Below are 21,272 nucleotides of genomic sequence, written 5' to 3' on the forward strand. Positions count from 1 at the left end.
TTGACCTGAGATCTCATTAATGGAGGAAAACTTTAAAGATGAACCAGACTACTTATTACAGGGTGCAAATAAAATGTCTGAGACCAGAATAAGTCCTAAAAGTAATTGACTTAATATTGAGAGAGAAGTCCAGTGTAAGTTTATGGGGGCTTCAAAGTCTTTGAAAGGCTTTTGGAGCCATTCCAAGTGTTATTATACAGTGTCTTTAAGATATTTCCACATTTAGTTCCTTTTGGAACTGAGGTCCTTGCCCCTTGGTTTCCATAAACTTGTGAGGGTCAGCGTTGTAGGCTACAATACATATGTTTCTAACAAAAAGAGTAGAGGGAGCAGAGCATTTTATTATTTTCTATCTAGAATGGCTTTGATGTCTTTTTCTGTTTTTGACTGCCTGTTGTACCATACAGTCGCGGAAAAAATTATTAGACCATCAAAAGTAATCAAAAACAATGGTTATGCAATCAAGTACTAACTCCTGTGTGTACCATGTGACTAACACAGACAGAAAAGAAAACATGAAATGCCTAAAAGCACTGTTTTTGGCAGTACAATGCCATAGCTATTGATGTAAGAACTGAAGTGATTTTGGTTTGTATCAAGAAAACCATGGAAAACGGCTAAAAATCAGCTCTTAAATTATATTTGTCCAAACAAATGTACCTTTAGTTGTACCAGGTATTAAAATGATCAAGAAATTGAAGAAAACAAGGGTGGTCTAATAATTTTTTTCGCGACTACATATTTTTGCATTTTACAGTCATATGAGTGATATATCAGAATTTATCTAAAACGGTGTTTCCATTCCCTGTACATGTAGAAAAACCACCTCAAGTGAGTGAAATTATCTTATGATTTATTTACTTTTTCATGTTTTACTGTTTCTGTTGTGAAATTTCAGAATGCACACTATATACTTCATGGAAACACACCTCTTCTATTTTAACACTGATCTGACTAAAACTATCAAACCATCAAACAACTTGGTCCCAGCCCATAATAGACTCCAACACAAACTTACTGTGGGTGCACAAGCATGCACAAAGCTTACATTCTGAATCTTTAAAATGACTAAGGATTCTCTGTATGAATTGATAAATTGCTTGTATGCCTTGCTCTGTTTCAGATCTATATCTGTTGGACAAGCCTGCGTTTGTCATTGTGCAAAGTGCGATGTGTTTAAGCACTAGTGAGATGGAGATGCTCAGACTACAGAAACTGCCAACTGCCCAAAAATCATTACATTCACAAGCTACTGACAGAAAATCAAACCAAGAAAATAAACAGCACAAAACACAGACAGACATGAAAAACAATATTGTGAAATTAGTGAGCTCCTCCATTAATAAGCAGATTCTCCGATGACTGTCAAGCACCGGAAGAGGTTGCTTCACGCCACAGAATAATGCATCACAGCAAAACAATAAATGTCAATTACACAGTCTTTCTGGACTCAACAGTTTTATACCAATGCTTAAATGTCAAAGAGGATGAAATTGTATAAAAAGAAAAAAAATACAGATATCAATTTTCCATGGGTATGTGCCTATTGTTTAGAATGTATTAACAGCTTATAAATATTGATCAAATTTTGATAGAATCATCAGTTGCAGCGAGGAATGTAAATACAGAAAAAGCGACAACAGCGCAGAAAAAAATCAATGGGTAATTTACATTACCATTAGTAAACATATACATAGTGTGAACAACTGATATTTGTTTCTGATGTTTCTTTTTTTAAGTGTCTTTTTAATCACCTTCTATTTTTTGTCATGTCATTTGTCTTTTTATGTTGTTATGGCTATATGTTCTGTGACCCCTGCCATCCTCTCCCCTTCAAGAGCCTAAGAATGTAAAGTTAAATTAAGGTTAAATTAAAAAAAAAAAAAAAAATCAAGTTATATGATTATATGCTTGTATTTTATACTGCATCAGAAAAAACATCCAGTATATGAGCATTATCTTTGCCTATTTCTTTTATTTTCAAGACTTAATCATTCATCAATCAATTTCTTTTTCACTTAAGAGAGCAGGAAATGTCCAGATTAATACAAAAAAAAGCACAGACCAGATTATTTAATGAACCTTCTGAATATTAGACAATTAATATTCAATAGGCAAAGAGTGTCTGAAGCTGGGTTTCTCTAGGAGGCATTTAAGTTTGCCAACCATTTGTCAAGAAAGTTGACTTGAAAGCACTCTCCTGTCTCTTTTTAATTCTGCCAGAAAGACATTACATTGGAAAAGACAACGGTAGAAAAAGACACAAGATAGCGATAAATAGAAGAACAGAGAGACGCGGGACAGCGATAAAGGGAAGAATAGCAGCAGACAGTGAATGTGGACGTCTTGTATGGGAGACAACCGGCGCGCAGGTTGGCTGTCCTTTACGACTCTCAGGGCTCATAATAACCCAGCTAAACGTTTATATTAACACTGCATATCAGCGTTGCCATCAGAGCAGTCAATGATAGAGGAAGAAAGCACACATAATTATAGCCGGGCCTCGAAATGAACTGTCGTTAGTTTCATACACATACAGAAGAGGGAGGGATGGGAAACGTGAAAGAAAAAGAGAGAGAAGCAAAATCTAATTTACCCCTTCAAATCACATTCATAGGCTGGGACTGTCAGGTACCTCCAGAGAGTAAAAGATGACAGAGAGAGGGAGAGAGGGGGAGAGAGAGAACGAGAGAGAGACTTAGGAGGCTGAAAAGGTCAAGGGACCTCAGCTTAGAGAGGAGATAGCCAAATATTATGTTAATATGGACTCCGTTTTACATACAGAGCTAATCAGCAAGGCCCAGAATTAAAGGGGCAGATAATTAATTCTAGAGTAAAGGGTTATCCTGACCGCCTATTTCTATTGTCTTGGCTGGAAAGAAGAGGGAAAGGAGGGAAGGAGGACAGAGGAATTCAGAGAAGTCCCTCAGTCTGTGTTGAACATGTAGTGATAAAGGGCGAGTTGGGACATCTAGGGAAGCAAGAAGTGACAGGAAGAAAAAGAAAGGGAAAAAAACAGAGGGGGATTCAAAAGAAAAAGTGCAAAAGTATGTTGGATGGAAGTCACACACAAAGGCAAGTCATAAAAAAAAAAGTGTGGGATGATGTCTGTACAGTGGTGTTTTTTTTACACCTTCTTCCCTTCTACCCTTTCATCAGCATCAGAAGAAAGAGAGAAGAGATCTGCAGTGGAGCCATGATGAGGGATGAACTGGTGGGTTTGGACAGGCCGGGTGACCATCAATGCATCCAAAGGTGTGATAATGGTGTTTGATATGTGCACTTGATATATATGCTGTCATGAGCGTTGGGAAGTAGGGTAAAGGTGTTGGATTTGGATTTGTTACCTGTCTTAACAGATAATCTATGTCAATAAATCATACTGAGCCATAAAATCAAATTTTCTCCCACAAAAGGTGAAAATAAATGACAGACGGGTGAGATAATTTGATATGTTTGTGATCTAGTTCCACTTGCTTAGTTTTTTAGCTTTGGGATCACATTTCTAGTTTGTCAAGATCATAAATATTCTCCAAAAAAAGTGGAACTTTAACAAGGAATGACTACTATATCATATAAAAAAATAAATAAAATACAAAAACAGTTACAGATAAGAACACTGTCTCTTGCAATTTAAGCTGATATATAAACGATTTCCTAAAATAATTTGTAGTAAAGACAACTAAAAATCTTGGCTGTGTTCACATCTCGCTGCAGTGATTGAAAGATCTCACCAAAAAATACAAATCAATAGCATTAGGTAAGACAGGCTTGGAAATTTCTGACAGAGAAAGCTGTGGAAGTGTTAAATCTATCAATTCACAGTTTGATTTGTGCAATTTAGGAATGTCAAAATACCTGGATCGGAAGAACCACTGTCAGTGAACATAATCCAGACAGCTACTGTATTTGGAATGCAGCATGCACTGACATATGTGACATGTTGGGTGGTCATTAAAGTTATTTACTGCTCTTATGGCCTAAGGCGGGACTTGATAAAACCCCAACAGCATCATTGCAATTTACAGTTTGAGTTGTTTCATGCTATTTTTATGCACTAACACTGTTTATATAAAGCCTGTGAAATGACTCCATGCAAAGATGTAAAAAATGCATGCTTTCACCACAAGGTTTTCCAAGCAGTAAAATGAGGCAAACAGCTGAAGGCTCAGTCCTCCTCTGTATTTCAGTGCCTAAAAAAAAACAAAACAAAAACCTAAACTGATTCTCTCTCTGTCTCCATCTTCCCCTACTCATGTTTAAACCATAAGAGAGACAACCTCATTACTTTTGACTCCCTCACCTGCCACTGCATGGGGAAAATGACATGCAAACAGACGCACACACACCAGTACAAAACCACACTTTTTCATGCATTCTGACCTGTCCAGAACAGCATGATATGATATAATATGATATTACAGCTGCACATGGATGTAAACCTACACCAAACAACAGTGTATAACAACATTAACACACCCTAGCTCATGCAATAAGAAAAAAACAAACATATATTCACCCACGCACAGTTCTACACACCCAGCTTAGGTAGAGTATGCCCTGTTTACATGGACTAATGTCTGTTAGCAGGTGCTTACTTTGAAGTATCATCCCACCATGCCTGTAGAGCAAGCCCAGATTATGTTGAGGCTGTCACTAAAGGGTATAAACATAGGCCTACACACACAAAAACACACACATACTCATGCACAGGCAAAACTACACACCCGCACACACACACACACACACACACAGTGAGAGCTTACATTGTATCAGTCTCTCTAAGCAGTCTAAACACAACGTCTAGCCGGCCTCAGAAGGTGTGCATCACTGTTCTGATTTACATACATGAAGTGCAGCAAATGCAGCCTGATGTTTTCACCTCTGCAAAAAAGATTACACCGGCTGGTGCTTTGCAACATGAAACGTTCCAGCTAAAATGTAATTTTCACCCCCATTGTTGGGGGATGAAACCAGGCAAACGACAAAAGATGGGATATGACAGGAAAGATATGGCGGATGGGGAGAAAAATAAAAGGATAGAAAGAGGGAGGCAAGGAAGTAAGGATGAAAGTGGGAAGATCCAAGTCTTTGATATTCCTCAAACAGAGCCTCAACAGGAAAAACATATTCCTCGGTAAAATAAGATTATGCAAGCCTGACCTGTGACAGATGGAAAAGCAAAAACAAAGCAGGATGCTTCCCAAGTTTCAGACCGCCCCCCCTCTTCTGTGTCTCTTTTTGTCCCCTTTATTCAAACTTCAACATTTAACACTGTATTTAACACTGTTAATCAATTGACCTCCATTGTGGGCTAATCCTCAACTGTGCCTAATTCATTGAGCTGAAAGTGTCATTCGACTTAGCTCCGTTCACTATCTTTTCAATGACACTTACCCAAATGGGACTAATATGGCCTCAATAGATTCACTTAATTTCCATCTGCTCAATTTGGCAGAGAATGAGTATTAATATGGGCTAAAACAGAGTGGATTCAACCTTGTTTCTCTTGTCTTTGAAACTGTCAGCTGAAGATTTATGTGGATATTACAGCACATACTTTCAAGGAGGCATCTTAAAATACTAATCAGCATAAATGTTGTGCCTTGCTTAAAACTACTGAGAAGCTTTTTAGACGTCGGAGTACTGGAGTGTAAGAAAGGTAAAGTCCAAGACTCTTAAAGTAGCTCAAACAAGGGAAAATATTTTCAAAAATATTGATTTCCTTTGTTCATGTCTGGAGTGTTAGTGTCTTTATGAATTTCAGCCAACGTATTTCATGGAAGCAGTGTTTTGCTGGTTGAATTTGAGCCTTGTTCAATGGTAATACAATCATCCAAGTTTTACTCCATTTTCTGTCTGTTCTAGCTGAAAGACCTAAGTGTACAGCTTAGACAGGAGTGCACAGATGTAAGAATACTCACGCACACACAAATACACATGTGCATTCATATATATAGATAATATACTGCAGTAAAGCTTTCCTCTGTCTCACTATCAATCCTTCCTTCTCTGGTCTGTCTTATTGAAACATGTTTCTTATCCTGTCAACCCCTGCTCCAGAGGGAGGGGAGGTGTTTGAAAAGGACAAAGCTACACAGGAGAGCGAGAAAGAGAGAAAAAGAAGTAGAAACTGAAGCAAAGAGGTAGAAAAGAGTGAGAGATAAGAGAGATGAAGGCGTATATTGCATATGCAGCACATGAAAAAAGAGAAAGAGAGAGCAATGAGATAAAGACGGAGAACGAGCAAAAGGCAGACATGTAGCTTATATACGGGTGTCATTATCAAGTGCTCGCAGAAACCACGTTTATGGATCTGATTTTATGTTTACTCTGGGATCTAATGAACATAATACACTTCTATCTTGGCACCAAACATAATATGGTGCCTTTACTTGCTCTCACCCTTTCTGGAAATGACATCATCATAATTAAATCTTAAATGACAGACAGATACAACAACATTTTGCTTGCTGAACCAGTCTAAAGATCATTTGTGCTTTTGGAATTATCTTACTATCATTACTGTGTTAGTTTGATGTCATTAGAATGGCATGTTACCAGTGTAAACAATCCACTATAGTATAGTGTTGTTTGTCAGGGGAATATTATCTGCAATTTGCTTTTGAATTGCATTATCTCTACATCTCAACAAGGTACTGTAGGTTCATTGGTTCTGATGAATCAGGACTGGAAAAACACTTCCTCGGAAACATAGCTTTGGTTGTTGGCAATAACAAAGTTCTGGACCAAATGAACTCCAGCTATGTAATTGTAAGGGATTTTTTGTTGTTATTGAGAAGCGTTTTTGTACAATTATTCCCATTTCCACTGTCAAATATATAAGCCATTGGATGGGGCAGACTGTGCGATAGTTATCATAACTCAGAAATGCATTAAAAAATAACTACACTGTGGCTGTCAAAGACAATTGCATTTAGACTCACGGACACATTCACACATGAGCGAGCACTAAAGCGCACGGACACAAACGCGTTCAGGCAAACATGCGTGCACATTTAAGTGCACACACACGGGGAGAGAAGGTGTTCCCACAGATAGTGGAGTCGATGTTCTTAATCCGAAGCAGACCCCATCTGTCTCCCATTATAAAGACTCTGCCTTAGCCCCAAGAATGTCTACATTTCATAAATATTATCTGGGCCTGGCAAAGCCAGCCGGACAAAAGCCAGAGCGCACAGCATTTCTCAGGGCCGCATCAGAGCATAATTAGCAATCATAACATCATCCCTACATGCCATACTCCCTTATTTTCTGGAAGCCACTTAATTGCCTTGAGGTACAAAGGAGAAAAAAAAAAGAAATGCATGCTTCCTTAGCCTAGAAAACATAATTAGATGGAAGTAATAACAGTTAAAAGTGGGTCAAGTAATCCCAAATAAACAAAAAGTTTAATGAAGTTACTGTAGTGGACATGAGGGCAGTTCTTTTCTCAGCTTGAAATCGCTATTGTTTCACATACTGTACTGAAGGCAGAAAAAGCCCCTCAGGGAAATAAGGGCCTGGGTCAAATATGTTCCACTGTATATAAATGTTGACCTTAAAAACAAGAGACAATATGGGGAAACAAATAAACTGTTCACCTTTTTTTTTTAACTTTCTACAGCTTGGGTTTCTGAAACATCCCATAATACCTGCAGGAGAGAGGAAACAGCAGATGACATACTGTACTGTATATGGTGGGGAGCAGAAAAAAAAGATGTAAGCTCATTACTGAGACAAGTTTAAAAACCAGAGAGTGAGGAAGAAGAAAAGTAAAAGTTAAGCACTTCCTGAAACTTCGGCTTTCTTTCTATCTATCTTTCTTGAAGAGTTTACCCCCTCCCTGCCATCACCGCCACCACTACCACCTGCACCCCCACCACCACCACTCTCTCTTACTCATTCTCTCTCTTCACTCTCTTCTCTCTTTGAGTTAAGGAGGGTAAGGTAATCGTAATGAAATGACCCCGCGAGGCACGATGGCAGCCCTCGCCTGATAAGTTATTCCTGACTGGCTTTTAAGCTGCTGTCAAGCAATTTCCCTTGAAACCTCGCTTTGTTTTTTAGGGATGGTGTGTGTGGTGTTGGTGGTGTGTGTTCATGTGTAGTGGGTGATGCGCGGGGGAGGGGGGATGCTTTGACACCCCTGCTTCTCTCCCATGAGGGGTACAGATGACAACCTCAAGGTATAGGTATGTGTGGTTCGTGTGTGTATATGTGCGCAGGCGTAGTTGTGTCTATGTGCGGTTGCGGCAGGAGACATCTCATAGATGACAATCCCGCTAATTGAAATGACAGATTATTCTAATGTGCAGAAAGTCATTAAAAACCCAGCTGCCGTTTTTCTTCCTTTTTTTCTGTTTCCCCTCACTGAGAATATTTCTGCCTCTAAGTCTGAGATGGAGAATCTGCACTTAAAGGAGATGTTAGCTTTCCTTCCTTCAAGCTCATGATTATTATCAGGATCTCCTGCCACATAGTTAACATCCAGTAGATACTTTTCGAACTTTCTCACAAATGAGTACTGCTGCTAAGTGACAGAGTTCGTAGGGACTGACCGTAGATTGTTAATTTTCATGTGGCTGATCTTCAGGAACGGTAGCTAATCAGGGTAAATACCCAGAAAGGATTGATAATTCACAGTATTAGCGATTATCCAGGGGAACTATGGTATGTACAGCAGGATTATTTCAGCTTACTGTGGCTCTGAAAGCTAAGACACACACCCACCACTCCTTGTGTTATCTCACTCAGTATAAGACATGCTGTACATTGCATTTTTATCAGTTCTCATGTGACAGCATTGAAGAAAGACAGAGTCATGTTAAAACAAGCCAGATAACAAGCCAGATAAATCAAAGATCATTGACATCTGACATGCCAGCCATGATAAGGGTCAAACTTCTATTGTATTTCTAAATCTCATCTTGGCAGAACTAAAATGGTATTTTGGTTTCAAAACTATCCTCAGCAGCTGCGGATTCAAGCACCCGCTCTGCAAATGTTGGATGTAAAAATAACAAACAGGAATCTGCAAGAAGAAGCATGGTTAGCAGTAAAATCATGCATGCAGTTCCTGGCTTGATCCAACCCACAATAGTCTTGCTTCGTTACTGTTGCTAAGTTTTGCCCAGACTCTCCGCAGGGGACCTACTGTTCATTTTGGAGTCAAAGGCTTGTCAGTACGTTGAGGTCTGACACAATGCTTGAAGATGGTGAACACAAGGCAGACAGGCACAGTAAAATTCTGTGCATCCAAATATTTCCTCTTTCCTATTTGAGTCACAAATACCCAACTATTTTTCAATTTCCAATTCTCGCCATTTTTTTCTTTTTTTTTTTCCACTCAAGCAAGCAGACTACATTGATATGTCGTCACGATATCCTAGAACATTCCGCTGGCTGATATGGAATTTCTCCCAGACTGCCTTGCAACAGATCCAGACAGCTAAAACACCAACCGGGGACACATTTTTCCATTTCTCTCCTCTGTCTCCTCTCCTTCTCTCCACCTACTCCTCCTCCATTGACATTCAGCGGAGGTAAATATTTAACAGCATGCTATTGAGTGCCGTGTGCAGTGTGGCACAGGCCAGGCTGCGGTAGAGATATGTATATAGACAAGACTGTTTTATTAAGAGTCGCTGCAGACATATTAAGGTAAAGTATGCCTGACACCTAGGGAGGAAATTGCCAGTATATGACACTATTCCTCAATACTGTGGCAGCTCGCCTCAGCGCAATTTTGCACGAGGCGAGTGACAGAGAATGACATGCAGAGAGGGAGGGAGAGGGAATGAGAGAGAGATGAAATAGTGTGCAGGTTGGTTCGAGACTGAGGGGTGTGTCTCCGAGTGTGTGCATAGATATGTGTGTGTAATGTAGGTGGCATGGTGTGGTGACATGCAGAGTTTGTAATTGCCTTACCCCATGTGAAGGATTGGCCTAGAGATAGTGGTGTTTACCTGTGGCCTGCTATGTTTGCTGTTTGTGGGTGTGATGGAGGGAGAAGGACTGCACTGAATGATTAAGTCACTGTCTGATGTGTGTACGCTGGAGCTGCACACACAAGTGTACAGACAGACGGACAAACAGACAGACAGACAGCCAAAGCCATCCATGAGCCTTAAGCTGAGAGGCCCTTTATTTGACCCCATTCACTGCGAAAATCAGATTTATCAAGAGTGTTGAGAAGGTTACTTTTGTCACCTCACTCACTGCAGTAAAGATATAAGTTATGTTACTGTTTTAATTCCTTTATCATAGTATTGTATCTTAATTATATTAGGCATTTTTTTAATTAAGTTTATTTGATAGGGACAATGCAAATTACATAGTAAAACTTCTACCTATTACAAACAAGCTGTAGTAACTGATGATTCACATAAGGAGATTTTTGCTATTGCTAGTTTCCATCTCTAGTCTCTGGTCAGGCTTTTAACAGAGAAAAAGAAAGAAGGAAAGAGAGAGAAGTAAAAAAATAAAAAATAAAATAAAAATTTAAGGTTGCATAAAATGACAATGTACTATCACAGATGGTAAAAAATACAAATTTTACATGATTTCAGAAGGAAAATGAGTCATTTCTAGCCCAGTCCTGATGACTTTAGGCCATTTTTGTGCATTATATCCTCCGGAGACCCAGCAATGAATGTTTGTCCTCTGTTGAAGTTTCACAGCTTTATTTAATACGAAAAAAAAAGGAAAAAAATTCTGCCCCCACTGCAACAGACATTCCATTAAAAAAAAAAAAAAAGGGTTGTATCATGCTCTTTCCAACCAAGGTCATTATTGAATGTAAAAAAGCCAAAACTTTTACTTACTGGGTCTCAAAAGAATGTACAAGTAAATTTCTACACACACAAGACCTAGTTCATTGTCTGTCCATTCTGAAAGAGGGGTCGCTCATCTGTAGCTCTTCTATTTTGTTTGTGTTAAAGTTTTTAGGAGTGTTTTGGGGGGTTCCACCTTGAACACACGCAAATATGGGATATATGAGCTATATAAATAAAACTGATTTGACTAGATATGGTCATCTGCATTTTATCAAAAAGATTATTAGCAGACATGACATATTGATTAGTAACTATAATGTATTTATTTCCTCTCATTACCTGTAATACATTCTAACTCTAGTTATTTTAGAATGTAATTGCAGTACATATTGTCATTACATGTAACTAGTCACTCATCAACATGTCTAAACCATTTTTTTTTAAACACAAGTGAACTATTCTGCAAACACTGAACTGAGAAAGGCCATTTCAAGCCCCCAGAAAAAATATCGTTGTTCCCTATTTAACATCAAGAGGGCACTGTTGCCTACAGTCTCATCCACATTAAATCTCCAAACAGCCTGTACAGTCTGATACCCTGCAATTCCCCTTGAAAGACACCAATTCACACAATTACATTCTAATTAAAAAGAACAACCTAATTAACCCAGGGAATGTATTCCATAATTTCAGTAATATTAACATGATCATCCTTGTGCTTGTAAATGATTGGTGATAAAAGCAAAAGCAGAAATTAATGCCACTTACTAATTAAAATGGGGGAGATAAACATGGGCTTAGGAAAATGTGGGAATTGGGAGAGACTTTATAGTTTTAAGTAGTTTTATTATTACCGTGTCAAATATTAATTCGAGTCATCATATTTTATTTGAAGACTCAAAGCTGCAATTTGGGTGAGAGGAGCATCACAGCTTGCTTTGCTCCCCGTCAACTCCCCAAAGAGACAGATACTCAAGTACTGCACTATATCTTAAACATGCAGAACAAGAGCCTAGCTGAAAGTGATACACCAGATCAAATTGCTATAATAAATTCTTCATAATTCAATAAAAACACAGAGTAGACTTTGTGTAACCAATACATTTTCACTGTCTTCTCTTAGTATTCGGAGACACGCTGTTGTGCGCTGGAATGGCAGCACTTGACTGCTCCTGACTTGTGATTCGAAAATTGAACCAAAGGACAAAGAGGTGAAGCGACGATGAGGTGGAGAGACACAAGGAGAGAATGAAAGCACAGAATAGTAGCACACTTCTGTAGCTCATCATCACTACCTATTCCCACTTGGCAATATATCTGTCAAAGCCCTCATCATCATCACAAGGTAGAGTCTTCCACTGATAATGATCCATTTAAAGTAAATAGCTCTGATCATCAGCATAGTAACCATTATCATAGATATATAGCCAAGCATGTGACTACTGAGGTGTCACTAGCATACTGAATGTTTGTAATATATTCATGTGTATGTGTGTGTGTGTGTGTGCAACATTAAACCTTCACTTAAGCAGCATTTAATGGCATATAGCTAAAGCTTTTGACTTAATATTGATAAACGGGATTTCATACTTTCCTGTGGCAAATGGACAAGACTACATTATAGAAATAGATTTCTGTTATTATAAAACAGGCGTGATGCGTTGGTTTTAAACAATTAACTGAAATTTCCCAGTATGGATATTTATTACTTATGGTTCACCGCTAAAAAACCTTGCTCATATGCACTGAGAACATAGAATATTCAGTACTCTAAAACTGTGATGACTGATACAAACTACACAGGAATAATGCAGTATTATTCCAAACCTGAGTATTAAGTTTGTTTTGAAGTTAGGAGGGTTATAGAGCTCTGTGAATCTCACGATAATTATTCCCACTTATAACACAGAACACTAAGATTGCATTGATAAAGTTCTACAGTATGTGTTATTTTTATACTAGTGTGCCTTTTTAATACATTTCAGTCTTGCAAATTAAGTATAATCAGAAGAAGGTGGGCGCTGAATTGCTTTTATCTTTATCTGTACATTGCGAATCATTCAATGTCAGTCTTACTTAGCAGACTTAAATAACAAAATTGCACACATATATCTGCCTATATGTAGTGTTGTCCATTAGCATAATTTCATGCATTTTGCATGCTTAAGTATTGCATCTTTTAATGCTGGTCACATTCAATTGAGGGGCAGTATAAAATAGAGCATTTGTTTTGATAAATTATTCTGTTGCAACACCACCAGAGAGCTGTTTCAAAAGTGTATTAGCCAAATGTGATGTCCAGGAATTAGCCAGAACGTGATGTGTGGAGTGTGCATATTTTCCCGTTCTTCATTAGAAATGTAATAAATTATGCCAATGCAGCCTCTCAATGATTACTATTTAATAAAGCAGCATAATTAAAATTCAGGTTTTAAAGATGTATTTTGTATATGCTGTACAACTGCAGAATCACAGTATTGCACACACACACACACACACACACATAGAGGCAGTACAGGCAGTGTGTGGCACAGCCCGAGGCTATCTGTCTACCATGGTGACTCTTGACGCCCTCCTACTTCTGTCAGACCGTCAGTCACAATAAAGCTGTTTTTGAAAATATGTCTTGGGACAAAAAGTGTCAGGAACTCATTTCATGTAGAGAAGGTTTCACGTTTGTTTTAATGACCCGAGGTCAAAAGGTGAGAATAAAAATCCAATTGTCCATGGTCAAAAACTTAACATAAACCCCAGCACATTACAATTAAAATACCAACAGCGACTAGAGCTATATCTATATTCAGAAATAATGTCTGAAGTTTCAAAGCTGCACTTTTGACCACATATAAGATCTCCATTAATATGTAGTAAATAATAAATGAATGTTTATACTATCATGGCCTTGCAGTTAAAAACAGACTACTAATGCTCATCTGTCTTAAATTACATTTCCTTGAAACTGCAAGAGCTGCACAAGGGGCAGCATTGCGGACATCTGAAGCCCGTTTTCTCATGCACACATACGCAGCATATGCGCATTTAAAATTACATGACTCATGACTTCTTCTACTTCTTCCTTCAATCTAGAATCTCCAACGGGACCATGACTCTTATAGAACTCACATCATTTTACAGCACTGAGATGCAAGTCCCAGGTAGCTTTGTTATTAATGTACAAAATTACCAGACTATAACTTTGCATTGCTGTGCATATTCTTTTCATTAAGCTTGTTCCCTCAACCATTCAGTCTGTACAGTCTTTCTGAGGTTTGGATAATGAAGATTTACTGTATATTATGCAGATAGGGACCCACTTTCCCTCAAAACAGCCAATATAAACTTGCTTTAACTCATTCTGTGTCAGGATACACTCACAAAATTAATGTAATAAAAACACACATAAGTCCTTATAAAGGTTAATGAATATAAATATAAACAGTAGGACATGAGCATAATTTCATGTATATTGCAAATCAGGCCCAGGTAGTTTGTCTGGCCTCTGCTGGCAGCAGTGAGTGCTGGAGAGGAGGTAGTTAGGGCCTGGTGCTCTGCCAAGCCAAACTCCTGAAGCATGCAGTGGGCTAATGCTCTGCCTCTGATGTGTGGCACTGAAAAACCACAGGACCGCTCACAGGGTCCACTAAAACTCCATCACTCACTCACACCCCGGCAGAGACGGAGAGATGGAGCGGGAGCGAGGCGCGCTGAGGGAAGAGGCAAAGAAAGAGGGAAACAGAGGTGAAGAAGAGAGAGAAAGTAGAGAGAGAGTGAGAGAGAGGGAGACAGAGAGAGAGAGGGAGAGAGAGAGAGAGAGAGAGAGAGAGAGAGGGAGAGGGGGTTACAGTCACACTGTAATAACCGCATGATTGAGGAATGGTGGCATATGAGGAGAAAAAGGAGAAAGCAAGGCGGAAAAATAGAGTGACTATGTACTCAAGGTGTCTTAATGCATATTCCATTCATCTTTTCTCCTCTAAAATTTCTCATTCCTCAGTGGTGTGGGTAAATCAGATAGCCTGTATCAGATGGAAACCAATGGAAGATTCTGGAGTAGATCAAAGGTGTGGCTGTGGTTTATAAGTCTACGCGCCATCTAGACACAGTTCATCTGTCTTAAATGGCTGCTCATTTCTCTTGTCAGATAGGGGAAAGGCTATATATAGCTGTGATTAAGATGTCTGGAGCAACTCTCTTTAGTCAACAGTAGACTTCTAATGCCTGTGCTGATATTGTAACACTGCTTATTAAGGCTATTTCTTTTAAATTAGCTGCTGTTCCAGGCCTCTGTACTCTTATAAGAATGCATGTTTTTGACCGGGTGATGTCTCAGCGGTAGAACATTTTTTATAATTTGGCACAGTTGATCTCATGTAAAAAATATTGGCTGCCTGAATGCACCCACAGAGATTTTTCTGGTGTGCCTCGTAACAAAACTGAAGCCAAAAGAGTAAAAAGCCAAGTAAAACTTCTGACACTTACAGTATGCAAAGTACTGGTGTGAAACTCAAACACGGTTTTAAGTCTTTTTTTCTTGTTGTTGCATTGCAGTGAGAGTTATTATTGAAATTTTGGAAACAATATTTCGAAGGGTGAAATATTATTTTTTTACATGCAACAATGTGAATGACCTCTCCATGTGCATCAACACTTTGGTTTTAATATAAAGTGGGAAAAAAGACGCAAAAAAATAAAAATACCTACAGGACTAGAGTGCCTCCAAAAGGCCCCACAGAAAATGCTTTATTTCATCAGTGGCCTTTTGGATTAGAGGCCACCATAGATAGCGGCTGAAGAAACCTTTGCTTTTGCTTGTTTAGTATCACTTTGCGAAGTCCACAGAGTGTTCTTGCAATCTCCAAGGCCCTTTCACCAGTTAAATACAGCACAAATAGGCCTCACACACACACACACACAGACACACACACAAACACACACATATACAAACTACAGGCATGGAGTCTCTTGCTACTGCTGCATGATGTCACTGGCAAACACTCAATGTGGGGAACACACGGCCAAACAGCGAAACAATTTGTTTAATCATAAAGTGCATTTACATAAGGCAACGGCTGCATAAATGAATGCATAATTGAACAGGTTAATGCATAATGTAGAGCTCCCCCGGGACAATAAATAAAGTGCCTTTTGAAAACGTGTGAGACAGAAAAAGATAGAGAGTGAGTGAGAGAGAGAGAGTGAGAAAGAAGGAGGGAGAGAGAGAGAACATTACCAAGTGTCAGACAAAACATGAAACACGCTCAACGAGACAATGCCAAGGCCACCGAGGTAGAGAGGGGAAGAGAGAAAGAAAGAAAGGAATATGGCAGGAAATAAATAAATAAAAAGCTGAAGTCTTGCTAAGAGGATTTCAGGACATGCTTCGTTTCTTTCCATAATCTGTCTATTAGCACCAAAGTATTTCCAGCTCTCATAACCATGGCAGGGACACTATTAGTGACAAGCTCACACACCAATACAACTTAACACTGCCTCCTGGGAATTCATCCTTCATTCTCTGTTTGTCCTTTCCCTCACTCTCCCCTTCTTATTTCCCCTGTCTCCTGCTCTTTCCCTGGCTACCACTCTTCATAATTTTTCATCTAAAATCTCCCTATCCTCCTGTCTTACTTTTCTCACATCAATGTTTTCCTCCATCCTTTTCATACACTAATGCTTCCTCTCTAACTCCAATACGATTTACTTTGTTCAGACACAGTTGGCTTGTCAAGCAAGCACAGATATTAATAAGTGTATAATTTCTAATCAAGGACAGAATATGAGGCCATCAACTGATAAACACCCTCAACCCCCCCATGATTTTAGTTTGGCTACACTGTCATGGTACATTTCAGTTTTTCCTTTGGTGAGAAAGAAAAGATAGAAAATATGACAGAGCTTGTAAATGAAAGTCAGGGTCAGAAGGTGAACTTAGCTCACTATTAAGCTTTTGATGTGATTAAAAGTACAGCATGCAAAGACAGCCTTGTAAGGTATGGTAAAACTGGAAAACTACTTTTTAATCGCATGCTGGACATAGCTGTTCAAACTAAATGAGGTGCAATGTGGAGTAAATGCCTTGTGTAACCACCGCTGTGCTGAAATTCAAACACTAATCAAGTACAGATGCAACCGTCATAGAGGTCCTTTTTACACTTTCTCTGGACTGTTAATGAGGGATTATTTAAAAATATCTTGCAGCACTGACATGGTATTAGCTGTAGATGGAAAGAGGAGCTCTACAAAACTAATGTTGTGTGCGTTGGAGTTTTTGATCAGCAGTCTATCAAGCTGTTTCCTCAGTGACGCATAAATGTGGAAGAAGTACGGTGGCCGACAGGTGCAAACATGCTTTAAATACAGAAACGCCCTGCATATTAAAAGAATGAACTGCATGTAAGAAAACATATGCTAGAGGAAAACACTGCAAATGCATAAACGTGACAAAAACAGAAAAGTGCTGCAAATACAGTAATGTGCTGTAAGAAAAGAGTGCTGCAGAAGCTAAAACAAATGCAAGAAAAAAACGCTGCATATCCACTCACACAACGGAAGTGCATACGTATTAAGAAAACAAATGTACGGTGGCTGACAAGGGCCAAACACATTGCAACAACCCAATGCATCTCAGTTAAGAGAAAACAGGTACAGAAACGATGCAAATTCACAAACTCAAACACAGTCTAAACAAGGTATAAAAAGAGGAACGTGGTGGAAATGAAAAAATGTGCCACAAGACACAAAAACACATGGATAATCATCAAATGCTCTGCAAATAAAGAAACAATGCAAACCAAGAAAACATCTGCAAACAAACAACACTGCATAACCAGTCACTACAATGGAAGTGCTCCAAACCTCCAGGGGGCAGCGTTTTTAGACAACAGACTAGTGTCAAATAGAATCAAATAAAAGTCACATTACTGCGCTATGCCGTAACTTCGATTTGTTCCCACTGTAGTTAGAAACACTGTCAGTCAGCTGTTCTCTGTCTCTCTCTCCATCCTGTGTGGCTCTGTATTTAGCTGTTCTGCTGACAGCGCCCCCTACAGGTTTGGAGCACTTCCGTTGTAGTGACTGGTTATGCAGTGTTTTTCGTTTGCAGATGTTTTCTTGGTTTGAGTCATTTTGTGCTTTGCACCATTTCTCTATTTGCAGAGCATTTGATGATTATGCATGTGTTTTTGTGTCTTGTGGCGCATTTTTTTCATTTGCACCACGTTCCTCCTTTTGTACCTCGTTTAGACTTGTGTTTGAGTTTGTGAATTTGCATTGTTTCTGTACTTGCAGCTGTTTTCTCTAACTGAGATGCATTGGGCCGTTGCAATGTGTTGGCCCTTGTCGGACACCGTACTAATGCTAGAGGAAAACGCTACAAATACAGAGACGTGCTGAAAAAACAGAAAAGTGCTGCAAATACGGAAACGTGCTGTAAGTAAAGAGCGCCGCAGAAACTAAAACAAATGCAAGATGAAAATGAGTTTTCACCCGGAAAACAGACAACAACGAGAAGAACAGTTCATGGTGGAAGGTCTTCATTATATTTTAAAAGATTAAGGTCAAATGTTAAAAAAAAAAAAAAAAAAAAAAAAGAATACGTAGTTTTACGTCTCTGTGTGCTCTCTCACGTAAAACATCACTTCGGTCCTTCCACCATAAACTGTTCTTCTCACCGTTGTCTGTTTCTCAGGTGAAAACTTAGCGCTGCCCCTGGAGGCCTGGAGCATTTCCGTTGTGTGAGTGGATATGCCGCGTTTTCTTCTTGCATTTCTTTTAGTGTCTGCAGCACTCTTTACTTACAGTACGTTTCCGTATTTGCAGCGCTTTTCTGTTTTTGCAGTGTGTTTCTGTATTTGCAGCGCTTTTCTGTTTTGGCAGCATTTTTCAGTTTTTGCAGCGCATTTCCGTATTCACAGCGCTTTTCTGCTTTTGTTACACATTTCCATATTTGCAGTGCTTTTCTGTTTTTGCAGCCCTTTTCTGTTTTTGCAACGTGTTTCTGTATTTGCAGCACTGTTCTGTTTTTGCAGAGTGTTTCCATATTTGCAGCAATTTTATGTTTTTGTAGCACATTTCTATATTTGCAGCACTTTTGGTTTTTGCTGTGCATTTCTGTATTTGCAGCGCCTTCTGTTTTTGCAGCGTGCTTCCATTTTTGCAGCGCACTTCCATATTTGCAGCGCTTTCTGTTTTTGCAGCGTTTTCCTCTAGCATTTGTTTTCCTATATGTATGCATCGCGCTCTTTTAATATCCAAGTCGTTTCTGTATATGACGCACGTTTGCACCTGTCGGCCACTGTAAAGAAGACTTTCTGACAGGCTTAAAAGAAATCACAGTCTCCCTCTTTGCACAGATCATCCTTTAAAACCATGATAAATTCAGCCACTGGAAGAAAAAAAAACTAAACAAAACAGAGCAAACCAGCTGTATTCATTAAAGCTACTGTTATGTTCGACTCACAATATATTCAGATACCTGTCAGTGTCTGTTTCTGTCGTGGTGGTCTGCAACGCAAACATTGCATGTGTACGTGGCTGTCAGGTGTGATTGGAGCATTTACGCTGTGATGTGTCACACCTGATTATGGATACACGTTTTCTTCTTTCTCCCCCATGCGCAGCAAATATGTGTGATGTATGCGTGAGTGTGCGTGTCTGCGTGACAGGCAGGCATCAGCGGAGGTTGGTGGCTGATGACAGCGCCGCGACCTCTGATGACGCCCTCCATTTTGTCACCGGCGACTCGCGCAGATTACCCCCAGCGCCATCTTCTTACTCTGTATGCTAATGAAACAAGGAGATGAGGAACGAGGGAGAAAAGTGACAGATGAAGAAGAAAAAGACGAAAAACAGGAGGAAAAGTGCGGAAAAAAGTATTTGAAAGAGCGGGGCATGAAAGGAAGTGCTTGAATGTGTGCGACATGGTAGAAAAGAGAGTGGAGATAAAGGGACAAAAAACTAAAAGAAAGCATGTCTGTGAACATAAACAGCGTGAGAGAGATGAAAAAAAAATGAATACAGTAGGTAGGCCGTGGAAGAGAAAGAAAGGAAGAGACTAATGAAGGTCATCAGCAGCCATATTGGGGCTCCCTTGGATAGAAATTTAGGGGAGGCACCGGCGAGTATGATGAATATGATTATAGGTGTGTGAGTGTGTTTGACGGTAATGAATTCAGGGTGAGGGATAGAAAAGGGATATAGGTCTCAGAGAGTGTTGAATTTCAAACAGGGACACCGACCGGTCTCTGCTGCACCACTGATCGCTCTGGATGTGCGTGTGTTTTTCTTTGGCGTAGGTGTGTGCACGCGCCTGCACTGATGGCTTTGTGCCGAGTTAGCGAGTGAAAGACGCGGTCTGGCCTGCTGTAATTTATGTGAAAACTAACAGAGCTGTCCCAAGATGTCATTAGCTAAAAGGCAAATTTCATTATTTCTCTAATATGGAGCATGATGACTCTTTTTGATGTCTCCCTCCCTTCTTTTTTTTTCTTACTCCCTGCTCCCTCCCTTTTCCACTGTATCCACGCCTCCCGCCGCCTTTTTGTCTATTTCCCCCTCCTTCCTCCCTACACCCCTCCTCCTCCTCCTCCTCCTCCGTTCCCCCATTCAGAGGATCTCCTTATTCAGAGCAGCTTTCCCTTTCAAGGTTGAAGAAAATGGCCATATGTCTGTGTATATGTGTGTGTGTGTGGGGGGGACAGCGAGTGTGATTTTCATTCGTTGTCCCGGTGAAGGAGGCGATGGTGACTCACCTTCAGCCCACAGCCACACACATACACATCCACACCTTCCACTCTCCTTCTTCCCCTCCTCCCCAGCTTTGATGTGTGTTTGAGTCGATGGCTAATCAGGTAGCATCAGGCCTAGTCCTCATTTCCCCTTCACACCGGCCCCATTAGGGAGCAGGCTTTCTGGAGCAGGCCGATAAGGACAATATGCTCTTCTTTGGCGCTCTCTCTTCCACATATACCCTAAATCTCCCAATACTCTCTCATTCTTTCTTTCTTTCTTTCACTCTGCTCTTCTTCCATCTTTCCCCTCACTCCCTCGGTAAACCTCCAGCCTCTCTCTCATTCCTCCATCTCTCATTCTCCAAGCTTCTCTCACCTCTCACTTTTCTTTCCAGCGCACCATTTTTCCCTAAACATCCCATTACTCTCCTCCGCTTTTCTCTCTTCTTCACCAATCGTAACCTCGTCACACCCTCTTTCCATCATTCTTTTGTCCGTCTCCCTCTGCATCCATCTCTCATTTGGTGTTTTTCTCATCATTCCCAAAACTTATTTCCAAAATCAATCACAACGCCCCCACAGCCTCGTTCTTCACACATCCCTCTTTTGCTACTTTCTCTCCTCCTTCCCTGAAGTCCTCAAATCTTCAAGTACTTTTTTTTTTTGCCTTTTCTTTCCCTAAAATTGTCTTGTAATCTCTTCTTCCCTCTAGGTTTTTTTTCTCAGACTGTACAATTTTTCCCATTTCCTCTTTCTCCATTCCTTG

Source organism: Sphaeramia orbicularis, chromosome 20 (genome assembly GCF_902148855.1).
Source record: "Sphaeramia orbicularis chromosome 20, fSphaOr1.1, whole genome shotgun sequence".
NCBI lineage: Eukaryota > Metazoa > Chordata > Actinopteri > Kurtiformes > Apogonidae > Sphaeramia > Sphaeramia orbicularis.